At 47.4% G+C, this 9,073-nt stretch overlaps 1 protein-coding gene across 1 annotated transcript in view; it reads right to left on the reverse strand.

Moving 5' to 3' along the window:
• Positions 1-4,613, reverse strand: part of FRMD4B (FERM domain containing 4B) — a 323,555-nt gene extending 318,942 nt beyond the window's left edge. The window contains exon 1 of the mRNA XM_032324873.1: positions 4,016-4,613. The gene's annotated coding sequence lies outside the window, so the exon portion shown is untranslated. The remainder of the gene's footprint in view (positions 1-4,015) is intronic.
• Between the last annotated feature and the right edge of the window lie 4,460 nt (positions 4,614-9,073).

Genomic DNA, 9,073 nt, shown 5'->3' on the forward strand with positions numbered 1-9,073 from the left:
TTTTTCCCTCAGTGTCATTGGAAAGTAGAGCAACCATTATCAAGGTAACATGCTGTGCACTGTGATCTCATAAGTCCTGACACTGACCATGTTAAAAGCGACAACTAAGGCTTTCCTTACATATGCAAGAATTCATATTGATAGCCTATTTGCCTGAATATAATGCAGCTTGTCCTCCATTCTTTGGGGCATCAAAGAAAACAGAAATCAGCTTTCATGGACTTAAACACTTGTACATTTCAGCAAATGTTGAGTTGACTTCCTTAGCATCCATTTCCCCTTTATCAAGCAACTGTCTTCATCTGGAGGTCCAGCCCTCTGGTGTCCATGGTCCATGTCGTCTGGGTGAGACTCAACCACAAGGCAAAGCCCTCAACCTCTGCAGAAGTCACTTGGTACATGGCTTTCCTACAAACCCATGTCCATCTGGCCAACTGTAACTGGTTTTGAGGCTTTTTGTTAAACAACCGGGCAAAGGAGTCTTAGACTTCTTTATTGGACTTCCACCTGAAATTGTGTAATCTGGCAATGCTACCTACCATCAACTAGACACCCAACAAGAAGCGCCATACACAAAGGCAAGAAGAGGAAGACAGAGCTAAAGATGAGAAGAAGGAAATCAGATTCCAAAGTCATTGTTCAGCCCTGGGCAAGAGGCTCTTGAGGCCAGTTCTAGGTATGTATCTTTTTAGTAACTTAAACTTGTATGTATGAGAAAAATTTATATATATATCCTGATTCCACTTCAACTGGGTGTTTGTCACTTACTAGGAAAATACACCTTGTGGCAGTAGCTTGTCAATTTTTTAGACAGCAACTCACAGTAAGAATTACATTTTATACTGCAACCCAGAATGTGCATGCAGCCTCAGATCGAGACTCAAAGTTTCCTAAAACAACAGAACACTTATTAACATAAGACGATGGTGACATTCTCTGTCCTGTTATACTTTAAATAAAAATACTGGTTGTAGCCCACTAAATTGATTTAATGACCGTCATTTTAAAAAACACTGCCTTGTGAGATTAGGTTAAAAACTGATTTCACCAGAAAAAGTGAGATAAGAAATATCATGATAATTTCAATTATTGAGGAAAATAGGAGGTTTGGCCCCTAAATCAAGCATCTAGCAACAGAAAATTGCTACCTTAGTGTTGCTCTCTGATCTACCCAGGACACATGTTGACCAGAAAAGGAAAAAAAAAAATCTTAATGACCTAGAAATAAATGAATTACTACCAAAAAAAAAAAAAAAGCATTTTCTAAAACAAAATAAAAACCGTGTCTAAAAAGAGAGAGATGAGAAATACATTAAATAAGGAAAGAGACACCTAAATCCTGTTGCTGAGCCGAGTTACATGATTTATTTATCTACAGGTTGAAGATAGCAATTTCAGTGAACCTCAGCAGTATCTGAGTATGTAAAAATAGTGTCTTCATGATAAGATCAGATCTCTGGGGCAGATGTAGAGGGAAGTAGGGAGAGAGGAAGGGAGGGAGAGAAAGAGGAGAGAGAGAGAGAGAGAGAGAGGTCATTTGCAGTATAAACCTCAAGCCTTCACTTATGTGTGTATTGTGTGTAAAATAACTACGAAGAGTTCCTGAAATTTTAGACAATTACTGCAGGCTGGATAAGACAGGGTATTTTTAACTGTTTTCCATGTACCTTATTTGTATTGTCACTTAGCCAAAACTTCCTTTTTGTCTTCTCAGAAGCACTGCAGAGTCTTGATTAAATCTGTGGCATCAAATGGAGAAGTCGGATTCTCATGCTTGCTAGCAACAGAGGCCAGTGCCTGTGAACAATGCTGAGAAAACTTAGCTGCTTTCATACCCTTGAGTGGCTGTAGCTTTAATTCCTCCCAAATTATTCTAGATTATTAGTCCCCAGCACAGGGATTCTGCCTGTTTAAGAAGCCACGAACCGCCCTGCCACTACAATGAAAGTCTATTAATATCAAAGCAAAGTGACGTTGAAGGCAATCAGTTACTAGCACATCCTGGAGAAGTGACTTCTGAGAATTTTCACAGGGAGAATGAAAACCAAACCTCACTACGATGGTATTTTAGGTAGACTTCTTCATCTTCCATCATTATATTTTTCAAATACATTCCACCTGCATTACTGAATGTAAGCAAATAAAGTGTTTGATTAATATTTGCAGATGTCATAAAGAAGTGATTAACCTCTCCTGGGTAAGAAGTCCTTGGAATTGCCTGAATTCTTCTGGCCCTCTTTTAGGAAATGTAGGCACTGTTCAAAGGCGTGTGTGTATGCGCGTGCACACACACGCGCTTGTGCTTTACTTTTTAGTATAAAATTCTTGGATATGCAAAAAAGAAAAAAGAATCATAGACGTATCAATATAACCATCAACTAGTTTGTGACATTTAACGTAAAGATAACCCAAGTGTTTACCTTGGGTCAGTCGCCATCATGTTATTTAACTGATTGGAAAAAAAAAAAAGAGAGAGAGAGGAGGTATTTATTGTTATTACTAATACTTTAATCATCATCACTAATGCCATCACAGCCCATCCCTGTTAGAGGCACAGTCATGGTTAACAGCCTGGCACCTGGAATCAGACCTCAGGGAAACTCCAAACGACCACCGTGACTTATGGCAAGTTCCTTAACCTCTCTCTGGGCTCAGCTTACCACTCCGTGAACTATTCACGATGCCCACTGGGGCGTCTGACACGCCAGAAGCTGTCAACCACCATTCTTAACAGCATGTGGATGGCAGATGAAAGTGCAGCCAGAGGAGGTTAAGTAAGGCGAAGCTGCTTTTCTTCTCCTCCAGATATTTGATTTAGAAGTTCCCTTTGGGACGGGGAACAGCATGTCCTGGATTGCGCGAAAATCCTGTACACATCCTCCAAATGGGTTGGTAAATTTCTGGAGCAAACACTAGCTAACCATGAAGGATCACCAGGTTTTCCCGACAGACTGCTGCTGTCAGCACTCCAGAGTCTTTCTTCTGAAGGGGCCACCTTCCAGAAGCACCCGTCTGGGTACCAGCAAGCCCACCAAGTTGGTTCGCAAAGTTCAGAGGAGTTGGCTCTGGTATGTTTACAAGTCCTAGCAGATCGCAGGAATGCTCGGGATAATGATTACCCCACCCAGGAGCGCCCAGCCCAACCCTCTCACATCTGGAAGGAAGCGGCCACACAAAGGAGAGCACGGGAGACCTCCTCCTGCGGCGGCTTTCTCAGGCTCGGGGAAGATTCCCGAGGAGCTCTCACCCCTTTTGTCAACAACACCAGCCACTGCTCAGCAGTGTGGTTCGGCGCACAGGGCACTGGATCAACGCAAAGGAAGAGTTTATCTTCCAGTCCAAACCGAATGGCATTTCGCAAAATATCATCTTTGTATCATCTTTGCCCCCTCCCCGTGACCCAGACACGCACACACACACGCACGCGCGCCCCCGAGCAAACACACACACACACACACACACACACACACGAAGGTAAAAGGGGAAATACTCTAGAAAATAGAGGGCGAGCCACACGCATAGCCTTTTCAACACAGGAGCGGCTAGAACCCGACACACCTAGGTAAGAAACGCAGAGGAACCAAGCCCTGAGCAGCCTCTGCTAACGCCAGGGATTTCCCCCCAGTCCTTTCAGCCCTGCCTTGTGAAAGTCTCTGGGATTCATCAGCATTTCTCCCACCTCCCACGGACGCGCACCAACCAAAGCACATGGTCCCTGGCGGCGCGTCTGCAAACCCCACCAGCGCCAACGCCTCGAAACCGCCAAACTTCCTGTCTCCACAGCACCGAAGCGCCCAGAGCGCCGCGCCAAGTGCCCCTGAGGCTCGGGCGGAGGCCGCCGGCAGCCCGGGGGCGGGGTTTCCCGGCCGCCCGGGCGCCCGAGCCCCGCACCTCCGCTGGGGGTCTCGGGCCGCGCGCGCAGCGCCGGGGCAGCACGCGGAGCGCCCGCGGTGGCTGCAGCTCGCGGCCGCGCCCCCGCCGCGCGCTGGATTCCCCCGGGAGGTCGCCCACCTACCTGCTCCGCCGCCTCCTCCCGCGGGCGCTCGGGCGCCGCCGGCCGCTACTTTATTGTCTTGGTGGCTCACCGCGCGGGACCCGGGGACCCGGCTGTGCGCCAGCCCCGCGAACAACTCCGCGCCGCGCCGCGCCGCGCCTTCCCGGGCGCCTGCCTTCCTCTTCCTCCTCCTCCTCTCGGCCCAGGCTCCCGCTCAGCACGCGAGCCGCGCAGCCCGACTCCCGGGCTCGCTGGGCCGCCAGCGCCCGCCACATCCCCCGGCCCGGGGCCGCTCGTCGCCCCCGCCGCCGCTCGCCGCGCGTCCTCGCCTCGGTCCACACTTACGGCTGTGCCCGGGCTGCCTGCCTCGCGTCCTCCCGTGCCCGCGTCCCGCCCGCCGGCTCTCGCTGTCAGCGCGGGCTCCCGGCTCCGCTCTCCCCAGCTGCCCCCGCCCCGCCGCCTCTCCGGGGGCTGGGGCGGCCGCTGCCAATGAGACTCGGCTGATGCGCTGTTCCGGCCCAGTCATTGTATTGGGAGGGGAGGAAGGGGAGGGGAGCGGGAGGAAGGGAGGGGGCGCCCTCGGCCCCCGCCGCGCGGCTGCCGGCTGCGCTCGCCTACCCCAGCGGAGAAAAGGCGCTGGTGCCACGGGGCGCGGAGCGGCTGGCGCGGCCGGCGGTGGCGGGAGAGGGAGGGGCAGTAGCCCGCGCCTCTCCATCCCTCGCTCCGAGGCGGAAAAGCGCGGGGAGGGACTCGGTTCGCCTCCCGGGCTTCAAGCATCCCAAGCCCCGATTGCCCTTAGAATAAAGGGGGTGAGGCGCGGGCGGCTGCGGGCCGCGCGGGATCCAGTCCGGAACGGGAGTGGGTCTGGCTCATGACTTGATCGGAGATTCCTGCGAACCTGGTGGCTCCTCTTGAAAGAAAGGAGGATCAAGGAGGGGAGGAAAGAGGGAAAGGAGGGAGGGAGAGAGGTAGGAAGAGAGAAGGAACGAGAGAGGGGGAAAAGGAGTTAAAAGGAGTAAGAGCCTACCCCATGCCTGTCATTTTCGCTCCAGAACAGTTCTGTGATTCAGGAGTGTTTCATTATGATTTCTTTACTGACGGAAGAAACTCCAGAGGTTAACTCAAATAGCTGATACCCGAGAAGACCGAGAGTGCAGCTGCATCTGACGCTGCGCGTGAGGTAGCAAATGAGAGAAGAGCGGAGGAAGAAGGGAGGACCCTTGGGGAAGGACCTGCTCCGGGGACTTTCACATCATCTCTGAACGAGTTGACCAGTCGAGCGCTAAAGGTGCACCGTCGGGGATTTCCCCGACAGAGAGAAAGTAAATCCCAAACAGCTTTGACTGTGGGTCCCATTGCCGGACCCACTTCTCTTTACACTATGAATTAATTCAATTTTAAAACTCCAATCTATTTTTAAAAATGATTGACCCCAGCGTTTTGTTGGAAGTTTAGCTGATTGATCAACGTCAATGTTTACGAGACCACAGTTCCAGGAACCCTGCTTTTGGCATTTCTCCTCCTCCTCTTTCTTCTTTTCCTTCTTCCCCTTCTCCGTCTCCTTCTTTTCACGGATCACCAGCCTACACAGAAGGACCCGGTGGGAGAGGGAAGGCTCCCTTGATTTCTCCCGTCCTGGCACAGCTGCTGTGGACAAGAAGTGGAAAGCAAAGCGTGAAGCAGTAAAGGCTTGAGATGGAGTGATGTATCATATTACATCTGTGTGGTGTGAAGTTTAATTAAATTTTCTTCTGGTGTCGAATGGAAGGCTTGCTTCTAATTAAATAGAATATATTGAATGAATAGCTGACATCTATTGAGCAGCTAGGACATGCCCCCCAGATCTGAGCTAAGTAAGCACTTCACTTATTGTTATCTCATTTGGTTCTCCTGGAAGAAAAGGGAAGGACTAGATGCCCCATGAGTTCAGGGTCTCTGCTGGCCTTGTTCAACCTTCCCTGCCACAACAGCAGTTGCTCATTCAAGGTCAGTTGACTTAATGGACTTCCATTTTGCAGTGGGGAAACCTAAGGGTCAGAGAGGTTAACTGACCTGTCGGAGAATAGGAAACTAGAACGTGGTGGATCCAAAGACGCCCTAACCACTGCACGATACTGTCTGTTCTGCGTGAACAGCAACATTAGGGCTCCAGGTAAGACAGCGGCGCAAAGAAGGACGGCTTTCTCTGCCTTCCTAAGTGCACATAATTTCTTTGGAGAGAAAGTCAATACCCATAGCTTGGTCACTAGAGAACATCCCAGGGAGGGTACAGCAAAGTGAAACAACGCAGCGAAAATAAATAGTACAAGGCTGGCCATCCAAAAAGTGCTTGGTGTATGGGGTTTTTTTTTGGGGGGGGAGGGACTAGATGCAGTCTATTACATTAAAAAATGCAATGTAGGCAATGTCAGTAATGTTGATGTGGTGGGTCAGAGTAGGCTAGAGAGTTTTCTGGAAGAGATGGGATATTTACTGGATTTTCTTGAAACAAAGAGGCTTCGGCTTGACAATGGGAGTTCCGAGTCTGTAATATCTGGGTTTGAAGCCCAACTTTTCCAATAATTCAACCTAAAATGGGGTTAAGAATAATGCCAACCCCGGGGCGCCTGGGTGGCTCAGTGGGTTAAAGCCTCTGTCTTTGGCTCAGGTCATGATCCCAGGGTCCTGGGCTCGAGACCCACATCGGGCTCTCTGCTCTGCGGAAAGCCTGTTTCCGCCTCTCTCTCTGCCTGCCTCTCTGCCTACTTGTGATCTCTGTCTGTCAAGTAAATAAATAAAATCTTTAAAAAAAAGAAAGAAAGAAAGAATAATGCCAACCTTGTAGGGTTGTTTTAAGAATTGAATTAGTTAACACATAGAAAGCATTTGGAATAGTGTCTGACACATGGTGCATGCTTAAATATTAAGTGATTATTTTAAAATTAAGCGATTATTATTAAAGAAGAGGGCAGCTTTCTTTCCAACTTCAACCTTCTGATAAATATCTATAAAATATACACAATAGCAAAATTTAAAAAATGTAGCAGTACAAAGAAACAAAACTTGTTTTCTTTATTCTTACTCAAGTATAGAATTACTAATTCTGGTTCCATTTTAGAAGGGAGAATTTGTTTTTGTTTTTAATAGTTGAGACAGTTATATTGGGAAATCTGGGGTTAGGGTTGATCGAACCTCACATTCCTGGACCTCTGCTCCAGAAGGCTCAGGGACCAGAAATCTGCATTTTTAATAAACTATTCAGGGATCCACTTGAAGAACACTTTTTTGCTCTTCACTCCTCATCCCTCAAGGCCTGCCCCTCCTCAGTGACCCAGGCATTTTTTTCCCCACCCTAAATTGTTAAACTCGTATGACGGATGAAATGCTGTGTGTGCATTTCTATTTAATTCAACACACATTTAGTAAGCACCCGTTTTTGTGCAAATGACTAAAACTCAGCCGGAAGATGGGTAACATCCTTCCTGCTAGCAAGGAGTTTACAATCTAGAAGAAAAAATGGGGACATGAAAAGGTGTAATCATAAGGTTAAGGTTTTTTTTTTTTTTTAAGATTTTATTTATCTGACAGGCAGAGATCACAAGCAAGCAGAGAGAGAGAGAGGAGGAAGCAGGCTCCCCGCTGAGCAGAGAGCCCAATGCGGGGCTCGATCCCAGGACCCTGAGATCATGACCTGAGCCGAAGGCAGAGGCTTAAACCCACTGAGCCACCCAGGTGCCCCAGGTTAAGGTGTTTTGAGTGCTTACCATGTACAGGGCCTGTGACAAGGGCTTAAACCTGTTGACAAGGTGGGAGGGAATATATTAGAGAAGTTCAAAGGGTACAACTGGAAGAAGGAATCCAGAAAGGGCTTTACGAAGAAGGCAGCATTTCCAAGCTGCTTTCCTGAAAGGAATCACTCCACTTACAAGAGAGCATGGTCAGAAGCCTAAACAGAGGGGCGCCTGGATGGTTCAGTGGTTAAAGCCTCTGCCTTCGGCTCAGGTCATGATCTCAGGGTCCTGGGATCGAGCCCCGCATTGGGCTCTCTGCTCAGCGGGGAGCCTGCCTCCTCCTCCTGTCTCTCTCTGCCTGCCTCTCTGCCTACTTGTGATCTGTCTGTCAAATAAATAAAAAATTAAAAAATAATAATAATAAAAAAAAAGAAGCCTAAACAGAGAATGCACCAAGCAGTGAAGCCCCATAGATTTGTAAGTTCGAAGAACCAAGCAGAGACCAGAATAAATACTCAGGGAACAGATAAGCAACATTAGCTAGTAAACTAGAACAGAGGCGAAGCGATCAGGAATGGTGGGGACTGTGGGAAAATGGAGAATATATTGTCCTCTTTGGAATCAGGCAGTCACTGTCATGGGAGCATCGATATGATCAAACCAATGTTTTGATTTTCCAAGAAAAGGAGAATTTTGGTACGAAATCCCCCAAAGTTTAAAAAAAGCTGAGCAAGCCACAAAATTTTTTTAAAATATTCTATACTCAAAATGAAACCTGTCTGCAGGTCAAATCCACCACGGACTGCCCATCTGTAATCGCTACTATGGGCTTGTTGGAGGAACCACACTCAGATTAAAAATAACTAACAATTCCTCTACTTTGGGGATGACTAGTAAATATTTAATGCTGAGCTGTCCTGAAATGTGGAATTTCTAGGTGACAAATGAAGGCCTCACCAATCACTCCATACAAGATGGAATGGTGGAGGTTGAGATCTTTGATGCCAGATGGTGCTAGAAATTCCGTGGACCCCCACTTTCCAGCTCTTTATCTCTGTACAGTATAAAGGAGTATGTTTGGGTATGTGTATCATGAGATTCAGGTACTGAAGTAGTAAGAACATCCTTCATAAATATTTTATCTCCAAGTTAAAATGGATTTATTTATTGGTTTCTGTACCTACTTACGTACTTATTTATTTGAGCTAAAGATAGATATATACTCATTAGGCAAGTTTTTGACAATACAAAAAGTACATAAAATAGAAATTGAAAATCACCCATAAGTTCACCATGCTAAATGAACACCTTTACCATATATTCTTGTAGACTTTTTAAAATGTATGTGCAAACACACAGATCATTTGCT

The sequence above is a fragment of the Mustela erminea genome, chromosome 1 (genome assembly GCF_009829155.1).
Source record: "Mustela erminea isolate mMusErm1 chromosome 1, mMusErm1.Pri, whole genome shotgun sequence".
NCBI classification, from domain to species: domain Eukaryota; kingdom Metazoa; phylum Chordata; class Mammalia; order Carnivora; family Mustelidae; genus Mustela; species Mustela erminea.